The sequence below is a fragment of the Anser anser genome (genome assembly GCF_964211835.1).
Source record: "Anser anser genome assembly, chromosome: 18".
NCBI classification, from domain to species: domain Eukaryota; kingdom Metazoa; phylum Chordata; class Aves; order Anseriformes; family Anatidae; genus Anser; species Anser anser.
Window position 1 is genome coordinate 7,491,747 of NC_139739.1, and position 18,513 is coordinate 7,510,259.

General features: G+C 45.1%; 1 protein-coding gene across 20 annotated transcripts in view; it reads left to right on the top strand.

The window, feature by feature from the left end:
- The window catches only part of FBRSL1 (fibrosin like 1), a 519,147-nt gene that overhangs the window by 30,430 nt on the left and 470,204 nt on the right, over positions 1-18,513 (top strand). Inside the window, exon 1 of one of the 20 annotated variants that reach the window (XM_083803994.1) lies at positions 1-18,513. This exon is cut by the window's left edge and continues 15,110 nt beyond it; it is cut by the window's right edge and continues 22,745 nt beyond it. The exons of the other annotated variants lie outside the window; for them this stretch is intronic. The gene's annotated coding sequence lies outside the window, so the exon portion shown is untranslated. 20 annotated transcript variants of the gene reach the window in all.

Here is an 18,513-nt window from a genome sequence, read left to right on the forward strand (position 1 = left end):
ACACGTTGCTGACTTAAGCTGCCTCAGTTATAAACTAAGGGGAGGAAGGATAAGGGATAAATTAATATACTGGTGTGTTGAGTGTCTTTTCCTTTCGATGCAAGTACCCGAGGCAGAAATGTGTTTCTAATAGCGGCTGCTCCTTGAGTTGATTCACTTTGTTCAAACGCATTGGCAGTGCCCCCCCTAAGTAGCGGAACTGCTGGAAAACTTCAGAATTAAAATATTTAAACAACTGCCCTTTAATACTGGAAAAATCCTGAATGGTTTCCTCTTGAGAGGAAACGTGTCAAAGCTCTGGATGGAAACGGTTGGTGTCTGTTTCTGGAAAAACCCGTGTGCCGAGCAGGAACCAGCAGGAACCAGTTTGCTCCCCCCAGGGCGCCTGCTGGGAGCACTGGGCAGGAGGACGCGTGTCGAGGGCTCGCCGCTTGTGCAAGGGAAGCCGAGGCTCGCAGCCGGGCATGCACGTACTCACGTGCTTGAGAACTGAGCTGAAAGTTTACCAGGCAAGTGTAACTGCCGATAAAAGCAGATGTGCTGCTTCGGCTCAGTCTTGCAGAGGCTTCTTGCATGTTTACAGTTAAGGAAGCGGGGAGTCCCGTGGGACGCTGGTGGAAGTACTTGGAAACAGGCTGTGGCTTTCTGCTGGATCGAGGCTAACGCCTTAGACTCGTTTTACCTTCTACTAATATCTTGTTAGCCAAAACAAAAAGAACGTTGCATGAAAACTGTGCAGCAGCGCTTCTACTTGATTTCTTATTTGCAAAGTCCTGGAGCAATTCCTAGATTTTCTGGTGAGCTGTTGAAAGGACTCTCATTTCTCTGCTGTTGATATAAACCTCGTTAGTGAGACAAAGCAAGAATCTGCTCTGCCCTGAGCCAGGGCAGACCGTGCGGTGTCCCTGCAGCGCCTGACCCGAACCCCTGCAGTGTCCCCGGTTCGCACGTTGCACCGTGTCTCGCCTCTGCCCTGGTCTGCCCTTCCCATCGGGTCAGTCAGGAGAGCCCATCCTGCCCGTAGCGCAGGCCTTTGAACGCTGTTTGGCTTTTTAAAAAAAAAAATAATAAAAAGTTAATTGGCCATATATTGCTTTTACTCTGTGGAGAGGAATACGCCGTGTTTCGGCGTTATGCCCTACAAACGAGCCCGTGTCACCTTTTCATTCACATTTGCAGGCTTCACCCGCTCTTCAGAGCGGATGGGAGATTGCCTAGCACGTCTCGGCGAGGGTTAGTGCTGGCCACTGCTCAAAGCGCTTTTGGGCCTTTTGAAAGTAGAATTAAGACCTTAAGAAATGGTGTAGTTTGTTGGCAGAAAACACAATGACGTATTTTATTTTCTGTGAGCACCTTACCTCATTTCTGCAGCAGACTCCAGTTTCTGAGCAGTGAACCCTAATGAACGCAAGCTTTTTCCAGTTTCTTGGTTTTTAGGGTTGCATGCTGTAACTGTAGAGACGGAGATGTCTGACAGCTGCCCTAGGAGCAAAACACTAACTTGATCATTGGGCATTAAATTCAAAACAGTTGTTGCACTGAAATACTGCTTTGTCTAGGCACTGCTCTGAGTCAAAAGTGGATTGAAAGTGAACTTTTAGAGACAAAATAAATCGGAGCAGTCATTTTTAATTTGCAGCAGGTAAAATAGATCTTCAACAGCTCCTACTTGTGTGGGTTTTTTTCCTTTTTTTTTTTTTTTTGGGTGGAAGCATCACACATTCTGGAGAACGAAGAGGGAGCATTAATAATTGAGGAGCTTCCCTAGCTTTGCTTTCAGCTAGGCTGTTTGTGAAAGGCGTCGTACTGCACAAAGATAATATAATGCATTTGGGAAAACAAAGGGAGTTGAACTAATGCAGAAGAGTGCAGCTATTATTTGAACTACTGGAGCAGTGCTTTGCGGCAGTGGCCAAGTTCTGGGCGTCCTGCGAGATTCCCTGTTGAAGAAGGGGAACAACTCCTCCTCCAAGGAGCTTGCAGCCCTCGTGGACAAGCTGGCATTGCTGCCTTTACTTCCAAAAGGAGGACAAAGGCATGGGCTGATGGAATTAACTTGTCTGTCATTGGAAGTTGAACATGATGTTGTGATTTCCTTGCCCAGCTCCTGGGTAGGAGAATTTCCTGCACAGCAAAAGGGGGCTTAGGCTTTTGAATATGTATTTTTCCAACTGCAGTATTTCTGCAGCAAAATATTATGGCAGAGGCTTGGTGAATGAGGCTTGCCATGTATGTGGCTCTTTCAGACTGAGGTGGAAGGCACTAAAATGCGTCTCATAGCAAGGATTATTTCTTTCCCGCCTGCCTTTGAACATGTTGATTTTGATGGCTGAGGAAATGACAGTCTGACTTGTCTGTAAGGTCAGTGGCTTCCAAGCACTTTCTGTTAAATCTCTGTTTCTAATATTTTCTGAAGTTCTTGAACTCAGTCCAACGCTCATTTCCTAGTTTGTCAGGAAATTGTGTTGCTGCTTTATTGAATGAACTGCAAAATAATCCCAAGGAAGGGAAAACGTCTTAAGGAGAGTCTCAGCAACGCTTTAGCTGCTGGTGCCAGGTAAAACTGCATAGATCAAAGGTATCCTTCTAGCTTCTTTTATCCTTATTGCTTTCAGCAATGATACTAAATTGATTCTCAGGCAACTGGGAAATGCTAGGTTGAAGTTAATCAATAGATGCACAGCAATCTGCCTCCATCCGTACCAGCAGGGCCCTGGCTGATCGAGGAGCAGCTTCAGGTCCATCGAATTCCATGAGTGCAACAGAGGAAAAACTGCCGTGAAGTTCTTCTTCCTCATACACTTGGCAGAAAATTTATGAGCCGAGTTGATCTTTTTGCTGAAGCCTCCCGGTCTGCTGTTTTGGTGTCGGGCTGTGGCTGGCAAAGCGGTTTGTTGCTGGCCTCACAGAGCGTGCTTTCCTCAGGACGCGAGTCTGGCCTTCCACCTCTGTGGCCAAAGAATGAAAAACAGCCCATAAGGAATTTCAGATTTCACATCGGTGTAAACGACTTTAATGTACGCTATTATGAAAACAGTCTCTCTTAGTTATCCTGTCCTTTCCTGGGTCATGCTTGGTATTTACTTTATTATGTGTTCTCTGATAGCGTCCCACCCTCTTGCTGCATAACTTGTTTTCCTGGAGGCTGGATATGCCTCTAGTTGAAAATATTGCCAAGCAAGAACTAAATAGCTGGCTCGGATTAACTGCTAGAAAATGTTTCTACTAAATCTGTGTAGGAGGATAGAAAGGGAGAGGCTGTATCCTGGCTGTAGAATAATGCAGAAATCATAAGATAAGTAACTTCCAGTAAGCAGTAGACTTTTTCACTAAGTTCATATTAAGGAATGTGAAAAAGTGACAAAATAATGGTGCACTTTGAGTATTGACCTCCTTCTCTGCACTAGCCAGGCTTCTGCTGTGCCTGCCAAAGCCCATGCTTCATATAATAGATGCTTTCTTAAAATAAAGCTCTACTGAAAGCCAGCGAGAGGCTTTAGTGATACTCAACCCCCACCCAGATATTAAGTGCTCAAAGGGGGTTTTGTTGTTTGTTTTTTTTTTCCTCCCCTGATGTGGTAAAACTGCTGATGTGACTGGGGAAGTCAGGGAAGGGCTTTGAACTGGAAATTTTTTTAGGAACCCCCAAACTTTTAGTGTTGTTGCTGAGGTGAAGATGGCGGCGGTGGCGCTGAGGAGGCGTTGCCAAGGGCCGCGGCCCTGTGTGAGGAGAGCACCGAAGGCCTTTGGCAGGGCTGAGCAGCCTTCAAAGAGCCAGTGGGGTGGCCAGCATGGACGTTTGGAAGGAAGATGTGTGTGATAGAGGAAGGCAGGCCCGGTTCCATCCTGCTGTCGGCCTGAGCCATGCAGGCTTCTGTGGGCAAACCCACAAAAAACGAGGTTTGGCTCAGCGGGACGGTGCTTCTGCCTGGGGAAACGTCCCCGCTCTGCGTTAAATATTCCTGTTTCCAGAGGTACAGCAATCCAGGAGTGTGTGCGGTAGGCTTTGCATATTGGCATTGCTGTAGGTAACAGCTCGCTCTGGGCTTATCTCTATCCCCTCTAAGCAGGGAAGTGTCAGACCTTAATTCCCTCTGGTCCGTGTCATTGAACCGCAGCGTCTCGTTTCATCCCCTTATACAGAGACTTTAGAGAGATACAGGCATCGAGTGCTGGGGCTGGACTCCAGCGCTCCTGGAAGGTCTGCTGAGCGCCTGGTTTGCATTTGCAGCATTTCTTTTCAGTCTCCTAAGTCCCTGCTCCATCCTAGCTCACGCTTTAGCTTCAGCAAGGCATTACAAAGCAGAGGGAAGAAGTCTGCTGCTGCGTCTCGGGGGGGGACGAGGAGCTTGAGTGTCATTTGTTTCACTTTAAAATGAGCTGTGCTGGGTTTCATAGAGAACTCTGGATTTTGGAGCTGACTTGGACATCTGTTTAAGTGTGCTGCAAGGGGAAGGAAGCCACCATTTATAAGGGTTAATTGTTTGATCGGGTTAATAGCTCTAACTATCAGTTCACTTGACCTGGGAGTCCTAGCTGCTGCCAGGCACTGTGTAAATGAACTTCTCACCTGCAAAAAGTCATCACGTTAATTCTCACAGAAAAGAAACGGGCCCTGCCTCCTCCTGCCCAGAACTGGTGGCATTAGCTGACTGGGAAGTAACTGTGCCGTTGCGACATCGCACCCTTTCATCAGCCCGGGCGTCACAAATTTTAATTCAACCTCCAAGGAATGTTGGAGGAATTTCAAAATCTTTGTTACGCATCCCAGAAAATCTTCAGTGAGAAGGCAGGCTTGGTTGTCCTCCAGCAATGAGGCAAGCACTAGATCCTGCTGTTCCTACTTGCTGGCTGTAAACATCTATAGAAGGCAAGCTGAATTGTAATAAGGAGCTAGACTTCTGTAGACACGCTCTAGAAATACAAAATACGACTTCCTTCCCCTTTCTCTATTTGATGGCTGCGGTATCCAGCTCATACGTATTTGATGAAATGAAGTATATCAATTCAGAATAAATATACGAATTTTTTTTTTTGCTTGACCTCTGCAGTAGGAAAGACATGCACATACCACACTCTTCGTGAATGCTGAAAATCCTGAATATTACATGTAGAGCTGTACGGATGAGTCCTGCAGCGTAAAGTAGCTGCCATGAGACTCTTATAATCCTTTCTCTTCCTTCTGATGCAGAAAACAGTCTGCTAACTAAACAAAGACAAAAGTGCTCTTTTCTCAGACTGAGAAACTAGATTGGCACACATGAAAATAATAACTTAAAAAAGCCCTCCCTATTGAGTTCCAGTGGAAGGTTTGGCACAGTCTGAATTGCAGCTTGCTTAGTAAAGGGCACTGCAGTGGGAGAGGCTTTAAATACCAAGTCCAGTTCCAGGTGAGAGGTTTACCTTCTGGGTTTCATTTGACCTGTCAAACAGTTTATAACAGCACATTTCCTTCTGTCTCACCCTTGCTGTGCGCTGGTACTGGGCAGTGCTGGATGGTAATTCTCCCAGGAAGGAAATACTTTCTCATGGAAATATTCACACAGGAGTCGGTGCAAGGCAGCTGTGGGGCTGGCAGCCGTGTGCTCTCATGGCTGTTGACTTTTTTTTTTTTTTTTTTAGCATTATCAGAAGGCTCCAAGAGAAAAGTAGTACTAATATCTCCGGAGGCAATGACCAACACCCAAGGGAGGAAGACTAGAGGTGCACACAAATGTCATAGTTAAATACTTAATAGGATTTAGGGGATTTCTTTTTTTTTTTTTTTTCAGATTGATTCTCTTAATTTTTCTATGGTCTCTACGGAGCTGTGCTATTCTTCAGTGAAGTTGAAACCAATTAGGGCAGAAGTTCTGACTTAGACTTTGAGTTTTCAAGTTTAAACTAAGTTACGGATAGCTTTCAAGGTCAATATGTGGTTGCATGCTATGAAATTTAATTGATATTTTTCTTCCCTAAAGCATTGACATATTAGCAGGCAGCTCATCACTTACATAGAATTCCCCTGGACATCATTAGATTTAACCTGGGATGCTTTATCTCTGAAGGACTCTTATTCAAATTTTAAACATACTCTTTTTCCAGAAATAAGTGATAAGTTCTACTTAATGTTTCCAAAGTAAAGTATGCACAATGAGAAATAGAGGAGGAAGAGGGATTTAAGTGTGGGAGTGCACACACATAATAAAGAACAGGAATATTTAAGAAGGAAAAAAAAAAGCAGCTGATACTCTCTCTTTTAAGAGAAAAACAAAGCAGAGCATTTAAATGCACAAATATTGCCAAGTGGAAGGTAGTTTATTTAAAATATTTTAATGTAAAATAACAGTGTTGTCATTTTTGTGCTTTACAAATGGACAAAATGTTATAGCTGGACAAGAGATGGACAAGTCCCAAGAGTATTAACAAATGCATAGTGAACAAGGACTGTTTGTCCTCAAAGGAGCACATTTTGGGGGATCATTAAGCCATGTAAATGTAATATCCAAAAAGTAAGTGCTTGCACTCTTCGGAGGTTTGGACTCTTTTCAAGTTTTGAACTGAGCATCTAAGCAAGGCATTCTGGGCTATTAATCACCTTATACTTAAGTCCAAGTTTTTCATAGCTAATGAGATTTTTCCAGAGTGGACAGTACCTGAACAGTGCGTTTAGTATAATAACATACAATAACAGAAAAATTATCTGCGAGCCAAATGTTATGTGATTCCTATGCTGGACTCTGTCCTATTTATTCTTGGCAAGAGATCACGTACCATAAGGGAGCGGTGATGCTTCCAGAAATCTGCGGCACGTGATGTGTTTTTCTCCACCGAGACGCGGGGCGACGTGCCATGAGATGTCAGCTTTCCGTTTCATAAGCAAGGCAGTTCCGTTGAGGGGAGACGTCAGCGGTTGAAATTAGGCAGGTGGAACCGTTAGGAGGAGCATCCCGTGCACCTCTTCAGGTGCAGGTCAGGGTTTGGTGTGTGATCAAAGTCGTTTGTATTTACGTCACAAGTTAGGGCGAGCAAAGCCCTGGCCTGCAAGCAGCCAGAAACAGCAGAGGCTTTTTATTTTCTTGCATAGTCGAGCGAAAGGAACAATATCTCTTTTATGTTGATAGCCAGGATTAAATTATTCTTGGACTCATTACTAAATGAAGCATATGATTAAATATTGAAATGAAGACTATTATCTTTCATATCTGCCTTGGAATGAGGGGAAAAAACATATGGATGAGTCAGTTCCTGTATCCAAAACAGTGGGGGAGAAGGGAGCTGTTCTCACGCAGACGTCGAATCCGAGGTTTGGTGCCTGCTGCGCAGGAGGCGCTTACATTCGGTGGGGGGAGCGCTGGGCACTGCGGTGCAAGGACGTGCCTTCGGTGGGTGCATCACGGCCGTCGTCACCGCTGGGCCCCCTGCTCGAGAAGCTGGTGCTGTCCTCAACGGGGCCATGCCCTTGGGCAGAGAGATGCTGATCTCCTTGAAGACCCCATTTTTTATCACTGAGTTACACGTAAAAGCACCTTGTGAAGCAGAAGCATGCTCAAAACCTGCCCATGGGTGGATAAATGCAGAAATACCTTGCTGCTGGGGCAGCTTGTGGAGATCCGAGTGGGGTTAGCTCAACCTCGCCGGGCAGGACTGTGCTGCACCCAGCTGCCCCAGGGCTGCATCCCCATAGTCTGCAAAGCAAAGATGGCTGGCAAAAAGAGCAAGAAAGAATATCAACCCTGTGCTGTGGGCAGCTGTGCTGCAGGTCCTCTGTTTGTGGCTAGCAGTGCTATAAGGCAACGTCAAGGCTTTGCAGAGGTTCGATATAAAAAAATTTGAAGAATATTCTTGCAGCATTTTTTTGCTTTCTCGTGGTAGTACGCTTTTTTTGCTTGCAATTTATGGCAAGGCAACTAAATTGGTAGAAGTATGAGTGAGAGAGAGTTGTGGTATTTCTAGAGCATTAAAAACATCATAAGAAATATAAGAAATCCGAGACTGGCAGGACAAGTAAAATCGGCAGGCTTGCTTCTTACTCTACTTAGACTTCCTTGTTTATACATTAGTCTGAGAGGTGAACTTGGGAACACAGGCTGACAACGAAAAAGATTCTTACGGACACAAAGTTTTGGCAATTTGTGTGCTACCAAACCTCTTATACAACTTGCTAATTTATGAGACAGCAGTTACACAGCAAAATTAAGTGCAGCGAGGAGTGCGCTGCATGGCCAGCTGTACTCCGCTATCAGCACCGATAAAGGCAGAGGGCTTTCTGGCCTGGTTTGGTTCAGTTCCTGCCTTCACTGCTGTGATAAGCTTGTTAAAGCAGAATGACCTTTTTCCCTAAACGAAACTAGAATTTTTTAAATCGATTTCCCTGACACATTCACAGTTCTGGAGTACTTTCCCTCGCGCAATTACCAGCCTTTTTTACATGATTAAAAACTAAGAATTTGACATGGCAGAGGAAACCTGCAGATCAGAAATAGCCTGGCTGGAAATTCACACCGTGTTATGTTACGCTTGACAGCTTGTAAAGCAAGCTTAGTGAGAAGGAAACCTTCGTCTTGGTGCTCTGTACTGCTATCAGCCCCCATCACAGGAGCGCGCGTTTCTCTCGGGCTTGTTTAGCTCCAGGTTCATAACACTTGGGGTCAGAGCAGAGTGTTTGCGGAATGTGGTCTTGGTCTTTTGCAAAGGCTGAAGGAGTCGAGCTCTCTTGAATCCAACCGTAGTGAAGCTCATAGGCAAAAAGTTTGCTTCGTAGCAGTGCTGTCCTCTGCGGTTCTGTTTCTGCCGGTTGCAGAGGTGTGATGTGGGCTGCCGCAGAGCTCCGGGCTTCACCTGCCCCCTCCAGCACTGTCCCCTCTCGTTCCTTGGTCCATGCCGCATTTCTACATTCCTACTATTCGTGCTCTTGCCTGAAGCGGGTAGTAGGAGCTTCCCAAATCATCACAGGGATGTTTTCAGTAATGATTGATGCTCTTTTGCAAGGAAAACAAGAGCTAGCCCAGCGATACGTGTATCTCTGACAAGGCTTCTTGTTGTAGCTCTGATGTATGAAAGCGTAGCGCTGCTTTTGTGCAGTGCTTGCTGTTGCCTGTTTGGTAAACTTTCTAGTACAGCTATTAAAAGTATTTGGTTTATTGCTGCATTGATGGTGCTATTAATAGTCTAACTTGGTAGGAATGACTGGAAGTTGATGCAGAAGTACAGATAGGCCTTACACAGTCTCCATTTTGTTATTTTTATTAGTGACAGATGTATTTTGTTGGCGTGCTGTCCCACACAGCTGAATTGCATCAAACTACTCATGCTCTTGGAACTGTACTTAAAAAAAAAAAAAAAAAGAAAAAGGGGAAAAAAAAGTTGTTCAGACTGCAGAGCTGAATTTTAGATAGAGGCTGCTGGGTTGTTTGTATAATTACTTAAACGTTTATCACAGACCTGCTGAACAGTGTTTATAAATCAGATTTCAATAAAGTTTGCACTGTCAATAAACCTGGCGAATGACTTGGCAGTCAGCTCCTGAGCTGCGAGCGGGCAAAGTACAGGCGCAGCCGTCCTCGCGTCACGGGCGTCCCGGAAACGTGCTGCGAGGCGAGTGTGTAGAGCTGCAGGTTCCCGTGTGCCCGGGATCGCTGACGTTTGGTGCCGTCCCAGGGCCATCCGTCGTGTTGATTCACATCTTTAAATAAGCGCGGAGCCGCCACGTGCTGATGGCATCGATTCCAAATTGGCAGCTAATGAAGCGGATCTAATACACCAGGGATGCAGCGGTCTTCCAGAAATTAAAGCTTTTATTATAGAAATGTGGGAACGGGAGACTCTTAATTTTGTTCTCTTGACAGTTGGTATTAAATCTGACTTGTTTCATGTGGTTTTGGTTCTTTTTAATTTTGATATTTCAGTGCACTGGAGAATGGTGTGAAAAAGCCCAGTCACTGTAGGAGTTACTGACAAATCTGAAGGCTTCATAAGGGAAAGAGTTGGGTTTGTTTTTGACGTTACAACGTCCAAGCAGAAAGTTTTTGCTTGCTTGCTAACACCATTTCTAAGTGGAAAACAGTGTGAAAAGGAGACCTCTTATCCAAGTTGGCAGTGGGGGATTTCCTAAGCACATGTAAGCCTGAGTAAGGAAACCATAAAGGGGAAGGTCTGGAAGATAAGATTCTTCTGCTCCTGTTAATGTTTAGAGGAGGCCTCCCAAGATGCTCGCAGCGAAGAGCGTTATGGATTTTATTTTAGAGCTATGTAGCATTTAACTTCTTTGCTCAACTGAAAATACGCCCTGTGCCAAATCAAGCTAAACTCATTTTTTTCCCCCTGTTTCTGCATTGCTGGTTTGATCCCTAGATATAGAAGATCAGCAGAAATCCCCCACCATTTAAAAGGATTAGAACTGGCTGGTGAGGTTTTGGCAGTGGAATTAACTCGTGGGAGCTGTTCTACAGTAAAAACGCACAGGTCGAGCACGTGGATGAGTTGCGTGGATCAGTGTCTAGCAGAAAGCAAGATGTTGTAGTTCTTCAGCAAGTTTCCTTAGCCTTGCCTGCAGTAAATGTGCTTTTATGCTTTGTGTTGGGCCCGGTGTTTTTGTGTTTGCTGAACTTTCCTTCTCATGTGGCACTTGTATTCCAATTACTTGTATTGTTTTTTGTCTCCTCACCTTTCTCGGTCCGAGCTGTCCCTTTATTTCCAAGCCTAATTCCCCATCTGCTCTGCTGCTTGTCCCTCTGCTGTGGGACCTGCTCAGCTTGTAATAGTGATTAATGACTTCACCAGGCACAGTTGTCTAAACTCGTATTTTTTCTGGCACTCATGCACAAGCTGAAAGGCTGAGGGGTATGGCAAGCCGTGTTTCACTCAACTGCGTTGCCCGCCACCACTCTAATATTTGCAAAACTTCCCTGATTTTCCTGGAGTGATAACAGGGTGCTTGTGTAAAATGGTGTAGTAACCCAGGGTGGAAGGGTTTCAGCTGTTCGAGATGAGAATGGCTCCTGCTAGCAAGGGAAGCAGAGGTGCTGGGTGCAGGGAGAAGGATCCCCGGTGTTTATTTGCTCTTCCCAAAAGCAGTTTTCCTTGTGGCATTGCAGCATCACCCTTCTCACGCCATGGAAGGAGAGGCTCACAGACTTGTCCCGTTGGATCCCACTTTCAAAGCTGGCTGAACCTAACTGGTTCCCGAAGCTTGGCAAGTAGCTTCAGGAAGTTGGTGGGACTTTACCTGAGTGCTCCATATCCTGTTAAGTCTGAGCCTTGAATTATTTTCTTAGAAATGGAAATTAGCCTTCTGGTTTTGATTTATTTCCTACAATTTTATCTCTCTGTTCTCAGTTAACCTTCCCAGGGACTTTTTTGGTACCATCGGTAGACCTGACCGGACGGTTCCGTTATATTAATCCCAGCTATTTTTGACACCGGTATTAAGCCAGGACTTTTAAGGAGAACGTCAGTCAAACTGACTTTGGACAACCTTTGTCCTCCTGTGACTGACTGGCTCTAATCTTTGCTCCGAAGGGTCCTGTGACCACTTCAGGGGGTGATCATTGAGACTCTGTGCGTCGGTGTTACCTGGATCAGTGTGTTGACTGCCCGTGACAGTAATCAACATGTGCACATCCTTAATTCTGGAGGGCGGCAGTGATGCTTTTCCTGTAGCATAGTTCTGTGTATCAGGTAAACAGTTGGGAACTTTCCAATGGAAGCGAAAGAACTGACATGGAATGAGTTGCCCAAATTCAATGCAGGCTTTTGTTTATCTGTGCAAAGAGTTGGAGACCCTCTGCTTCTGCAAGGGAGAGGGGCACCTGCCTCGGCCCTGCGGGTAGCACGTGAGCTCGCTGGAAAAAATTCATGCTGGGAACTCTTCCAGATTTCTACCTTTCCGAAAGGGCCTTGGAAAATTGGCTCAAGGTACTGTGTACAGGGGGTTGGTTTCTTGTTATTGGGGGGGAAGGGGGGCTGGTTTGTTTTCTGGTTTGGGTTTTAACTGCTAATCGTCTGAAATTGGGCTCCAAGCCTTCTCTAGCCTGCGTTGAAAAATACCTGGCCTCACAAGTGATTTTTTTTCTGGCTAAACTTTGCTTGCTGTGTATGAGCCAGAAAGAGCTTTGCACTCTCAGAAGTGCAGCAAGCCATCTGAAGTGAGGTTTCTGGTGCTCTGAACCTCTGTCTTGATGTGTGTTGGCCCAAGGGGAGAAGTCCGGCTTGTGGTGTGTAATGGCAGATCCGTGCCCGCTGTTTAGTCATGGCTGCTGTGGGATTTCAGGGACAGGAGAAGCTGCACACACATCTTATGCGATACAAAACATCACTTCTGGAATAAGACCTTGTGTAATTTGGGTTCATGTGTCCAGTTTGATAATTAATTTTAGAGAGAAAATCTTTCTAACAAGATGCTGCTTAACTCTTGAAGAATCATCCTGAAGTGAGTAGACCAGCGGAGATTTTTATATCCAGAACTGTGAATGACTATTCATCGAATTCAAGTGCAACATTATGCCCTGGTTTTAAAAGTGGAGCGTGTTGGCCATAGGCCGTGGGAGCTCTGAATCCAGTCAGATTATCAGCTGGATTTTACAGATAGGAATGTGAGTCAAAAAGTAAACAACCTGCCTGAGGTCAGATAAGAAAAGTGCAGCGCTTATGAGTGTCTCCATGTTCTTTGCCTGCCAGTCTGCTTGGAATTTCTCAGAAGCTGTCTTTTTCCTACCCTTTTACTTCACCTAGCACTCTGATTTTGATTTAAGCCTTTAGCCTTTGATTTAAGAGCGCGGGAGCTGCTGTAACATGGTAATTGTGAGCCCTTGGAGTATCTTGTCATGTAACGATCATCATTTGGACAGAAGTAGCAAAAGGATTGCAAATACTCTTAATTCCTGTTCTCATGCTGTCTGCTGTCTTGTTAATAAATTCACAAAGCTTATATGATTAAAAACTCAAGAACCTGGTGCGCTCTATGTGCTCTAATTAAACGTGTGGAAAACTCAAAGCTTTCTTTGAAGGGCCATACAAATCAGAGGGTGGCTTTGCAAGCTGGTTGCCGGCAGCAGAGGAGAAGCCTGTCGCAGCGTCGTCGTCGTGTTGCAGGGGTAGGATGTGGTTCTGGGCACGCTGATCCCCCTGGCCTCCGCAGCTCTGGTCCTGGTGTTTGGATGGCTCTGTATGGTAAATGTGTGAGCGTGGCAGAAGCACCTCGGCCTCACCCTGTTGAGCGCAGTGCTGCAGCGGTCACTGCCGGGTGGCTGACCTCTGTCCGGGAGGAGCGTGGGGCTGTAGCCACGGGTGGCAAAGGCTGCAGACCGCTGCAGTTTCAGGACTGGCCATCACCATTCAGCACATGCCATCCGTGACCTCCTGCTGGTCGCGGGGGAGCCGATGACAGTCCTATCCTCGCTCCTGGATATATCCCCCCGTGGCTTTAGCCAGAGTGCAGTTGGCTTTTGTTGTTGTCTCACTCGTGACTTCCTAAAAGGAGTAAATACTGCTTCAAGTTGGTGCAGAAGCTCCTGGCTGGGAAGGACTGTGTTGAGTAAATCCCCTGAAAAACTCTGGCTTCTTGGCTGTTAAACCGAGCTAAATAATGCTGACTGGAGTGTCTCCGTGTATCAGCAGCCTGGGGAAAGGCTCTCCTTTCAGGATTCATCCTTCACTTTGCTCAGCAGCCCAGAGCGCAGCAGCTGTGGCACAGGGGTGGCTCTGGGTACAGGAGCGTGAATCTGTGAGAGCACAACAAGCTGCACTTAGGGGCACGCACGAGTCAGACGGTGAATGCTTGTGCTTTGCCCTGCCCTGAATCACAGGGAGCTAGAAGACAAGTACCTGATCTGCTGGAAGCTTGCTTTTATTAAAGAGTAATCAGTGGCGGATATGTGAGCATAATTTACTGGGTATCAGAATGTCTCTTTAAACACAGCACTGAATTAAAAAAAGAAAAACTGCTATGCATGGTTTTATTGTTTCTTTATGAAATACAGCTGTTGAATTTTTATTTTCCCTTATTATATTCACTGTCCCCCAGCCATTCATCATTACAGCTCTCTGGAGTCATGATTGCTCCCCAGCCTCTAGTATTAAAAACCCATCAGAAGAGTCCAGTTGGAATTTTCCAAGCACGCATGGTATCTCAGCATCACAGTTCTCATTAATTTTTGTGACATTAAGGGTTCAGATCCCACAGGCAGTCTTTTGGAAATATTTAGTTTCCATGAAGAAAAAAGCAGTGAGGGAGTTTTTTGCCTCCACATTTTTTTATTTTTTTTTTGGAAGTGAATTCCAGCAAGCACTTCTGTCCTTCTCCTGGACCGTTTCTGGAAGCTCCCCTCCAGTGCTAAATGGGAGCTGGCGTGGTTGGGAGCCCGTAGCTGGCACACTGAGTGCTAGAATTAAAGCAGCATCTCTGCAGGTACATATTTAAAACTAAAATATTACAGCAAGTTAAAACAACTTTGGCAGCATGTGCAAATTACTTGGCAAAAGTGTTAATTTCCTTGTTAAACGTCGTAGCAGAAAGGGCCTTTGATCCCAACAGCCTGTTGGGAGTCCTTCCTAATTGTTATCAAACTATCCTGTAGCTTTAAACAGATAAGACCTAATTAGCCAAAGTGGTGTTGCATTTTTCAAAATAAAGAGTGCCCTCTCGATGTTAGGCACCTGTGTTTCTGCTCTTTCAGCTAGAATTACATATTTGGCACGCCGCCCGACGCGTGACTCCGGGGAGGCTGCTATCCTGCGGCAGGCGGTGGCTTCCTGCGGCACACGAGGGACGCCGGCTCTCGTGTCCCCAGGGGCCAAGCACGAGGTGCAAGCCCCCTTTGGATGGGAGGCAGCCTTTGAAACACTTCTAGTGACTGAAGTATGCACAAATGCTCGTGTAAAAGCGTTTATTTCTTGTGAAAAGGAGAGGGGCAAATTGCATTGATAGAGTAAGGTCTGGCTTCCTTGCCTCGATGTGTGGAGTCTTCCCAAGCCAAAAGATGCAGTTAATGTTGGAGTCGCCTTTGCTGCTTCTAACCTGAGGCCATTAGCGAGGCCACCACAGAGGAGGAAGGAGGGAGAGAGATTGGAAATGCAATGTTCTTCTGTCTCCTTCACCCATCTGCTTCCAATGGGAAAACTGAAGCATTAAGGATTTGATTCAACACCTGTTAAGTTACTCAAGGAAATACAAAGACTTTACCAGATGTTTAAGAAGAAACATATGGCAGGCAGGGAAGGAGAGACTGTGCCAATTTGTCTGTTTAATCAATCAAACTTGTAACAATCAATGCTATTGTCCATACCCCTGATAAATAATTGCTCCCATGAAATACTGCTTAATGCATTGTAGAACTTCACTAATTGCCTCCTGCAGTGGGCAGAACAGAAGAGGCAAGAGGTCCTCCTTTCTTCTCTCCGTGATGGTAATGAGCTTTTGGATTTTTCCCATTTTTAAGCCCCAAACAAACAAAAAACCCTCCCACAATTCTGGTGGTAGATCGAAGCAGGATTCATAACCACCTGCACAGCTTTTAGAGGTCACTCAAAACTTGGTTACAGTGGGCATCAGGGAAAGTGAAGAAGATAGGTTTAGTTTTGCCAGGAATTTTATGAAGGTGGTTGTGAACTCTTGGAAGGTCTGAAGCTTAGGTTCCCTCTTGATTTGCATGTATAAAACAGATACTGAAAATATCAGGTTTGTTTTCACCCCGGGCTGCCACCTTTTGCAGTTTATTGTTGCTGTAAGTCTGGAGGAGCTCCTGTAGCACTACACCAGCTCCTATCAAAGGTGCTCTCTGTCCAAGTACCACCAAGGATCAAACCCTGAGCGTTTCACCTGTGTCCTTGGGGCTTCAGCCAGAAGTCAGAAGCAGTAAGCAAGCCGAGGATGCTTTCTTAGTCATACAAACGTGGGGCGCGTTAGGATAAGCACCTTGTCAGTGGTGGCAGGGCACAGTTCAGTTCTGACGCTATCGCCCAGCAGTACGCCTTCTGTCGCATCGTAATGATTAATCACAGCCTGCACCATGTGTTACCAGGCACTGTGCATTTGCTTAACAGGCAGTAACTACCATACGTACTCTGCTGGCTTAATCCCTAGTGACTGTTTTCTAATGCTAACAGTGCTGAACAATGGGATATCATGACAGTTTGTGATTGATGCTTTTTTTTTTCCCTCTCATTGCAAAGAATTGGGATTTTTCCTGGTTGAGATGCTTACTTAGCTCCCTTTTACCATCAGTGGTTGAACACTGCACTTGTTGCTGCCATTACCTAGTAACTTTTAATTCTTCTCTAATTCAATATTTGGCCAAGTTCAAGATGAGGGTATTTCCTTTCTCTGAGTTCTCTGTGTGCTTGTGAATTGGTCAGTAACTAAGCACTTGGACAAGAAGTAGGGAACTTGGAGCTCAGGCTGTGGGGGTTTGCTGCAGCTCCTCCCTGGTTCGCGTTGGAGATGGCGAGGGAGATTGGAGGACCTTGTATCTTAAAAAAAAAAAAAAAAAAGTCTCCATTAACATCCTTGGATAACAGCTCTGCAGTCTTCATTAAAATGCAGATGGAACTAGTTTTATTCTGTTTAGGAAACAAAAAAGCAGTTGTCACAGTGAATACACAGTTTGTAAAAGGCAGTCAGGGTTTGTCTTCATCTCCATTATGTGAGCCAGATAGGAGAGCTTTTCTCCGTAGGATGGAGGAGCACAATGATTGAAAAAGGCACCAAAGTCAGCAAAGACTACTTCTCTTAATTCATACCTCTTTGCCGATGTCATGGGAAGTGTTACAGAAAAACTTGTTTAGACCTAGATCAGTGTATACTTTAGCTGTCAAGCTCTTTGTCAACACGACGATTATCGTCAAGTGAAGCATATGCTGATCCAGGTCTAAATATGTTTTTCCTCTATTGCCTGACACTGTGTTAATTAAAACATCTTTTTACGGTAGGAGCTGCCGGTGGTGAGTGCCATCGCGCGTGGCGAAGCTCTGCTCGCGCTGGGCAGAGCAGCGCCGGCTCCTCTGCAGCGAGGGGACGTGAGGTGTGTGGAGCTTGTCTCCGCTTTCCTCCGAACTGCCTTAATGCTGGGTGCCTTCAACCGAATCTGAGTAGTAGAGGAGAAATTGCTTAAAAAGCAGCTTGAATTTCTTCAGAAAAGCCACATTTTACATTTCTGGTATTTCCAGTCACCTCTTTTCAAGCTGCTTCATGATGCACGATGACTGCTGAATTCAGTTCTGGAATAATGAAAACTTATGTTTTGTCTTATGGACTGAATTATGGCCCTGTAGACTTTTTAATTGTGTTGTGGGTTTTTTTGTTTGTTGGTTGTTTTTTTCCCAGACTTCCTGGATGTCTGAAGTAGGCTTTCCTGCTTTAATCCAGATCACTGGGATTTGCTTATATATCAAATGCAAATCTCTTTGCATCCATAATCCTTCTCTATAAACTGCTGTTGACTTTTCTGTTGCATGTTTTATCTTCTGCCCTATCTCAATGGGTACGTACGTTCCAAGGTCTGAATTTTTGGGAATGCATCCTGAGTGGGTGATGAGACAGATCTGTGATAATACAGCTTGACAGCCTGCTGCAGCATTTGGAGGAGGTTTGTTATTAGTTTCCCAAATAATATGAATTTATTTACTTTTAAAGGAGAAAGAAAAGCTGTTCTAACCCCAAATATCATTGATTCCCACGAGTAGGTAGGAGATTCTTAAAGTAGGTATGGCAGAGTGGAGCAGGCCTTTCAGCAACTTAACGGCATCACGTTTGGTGCTTTAATAAAAGGAAAAGAAAGAAAACAAGTCAACTTGTTTTTATCTTAACTAGAATATGCCTAATTAAAAGAAAAATAGACATCCAGATTGTAACAGCAAAATATGCTTTAATCATAACGTGATCCTTTTATACTGGTTTTCCTGTCATAAGCGGAGCTGCTGATTTCTTGATACTTCCACCAGTGTGGCTTACAGAAGTTGCAGCGTTAATATAAAAAAGATGTTTATCAAGCCTCGGCGGTTAAAAAAATATCAAAGCAAATTTGACATAGATGTTTTTTGAAAAAAAAAATGTTCATCTGCATATTCTTGTAAGTATGCAAGAAGCAGGTAGTGACTAATAAGTTGTGAATACAAATGAGAATGGTTTGGGGTTAGTGCGAGGTGAAAGCATTCAGCAGTTACCCAAGATCTATTACGTATTTACATGTAGCTTCGTATCTTTTAAGGCAGCCATTACCATATTTAAGAGCTAACTTTTGCTATCGTGTTGTTGTGGGACAATTTCTTTGTATTGTAACAACAGCAGAAATGCTGAAGCTTTGGCAGTGGATCCTCATTGCTCGAGACTCTTGGGCAGAGCTGTTGACTTCTGCGTGTTTCCCTCCTGCTCCCGGTTTTGTCTCCGCCTAACACGAGGCAGCCCAGCCTTCGTTCCTTTGCATGTACCTTGCAAGACGCTGCAGCAACTTGAGGAGGCTTGGGGGCTGTGAGCCTGCCAGGGTTTTTAGGCCCGGATGGCAGGAGTTCAGCAAAAATTGAATGAACGCAAAGCTTCTG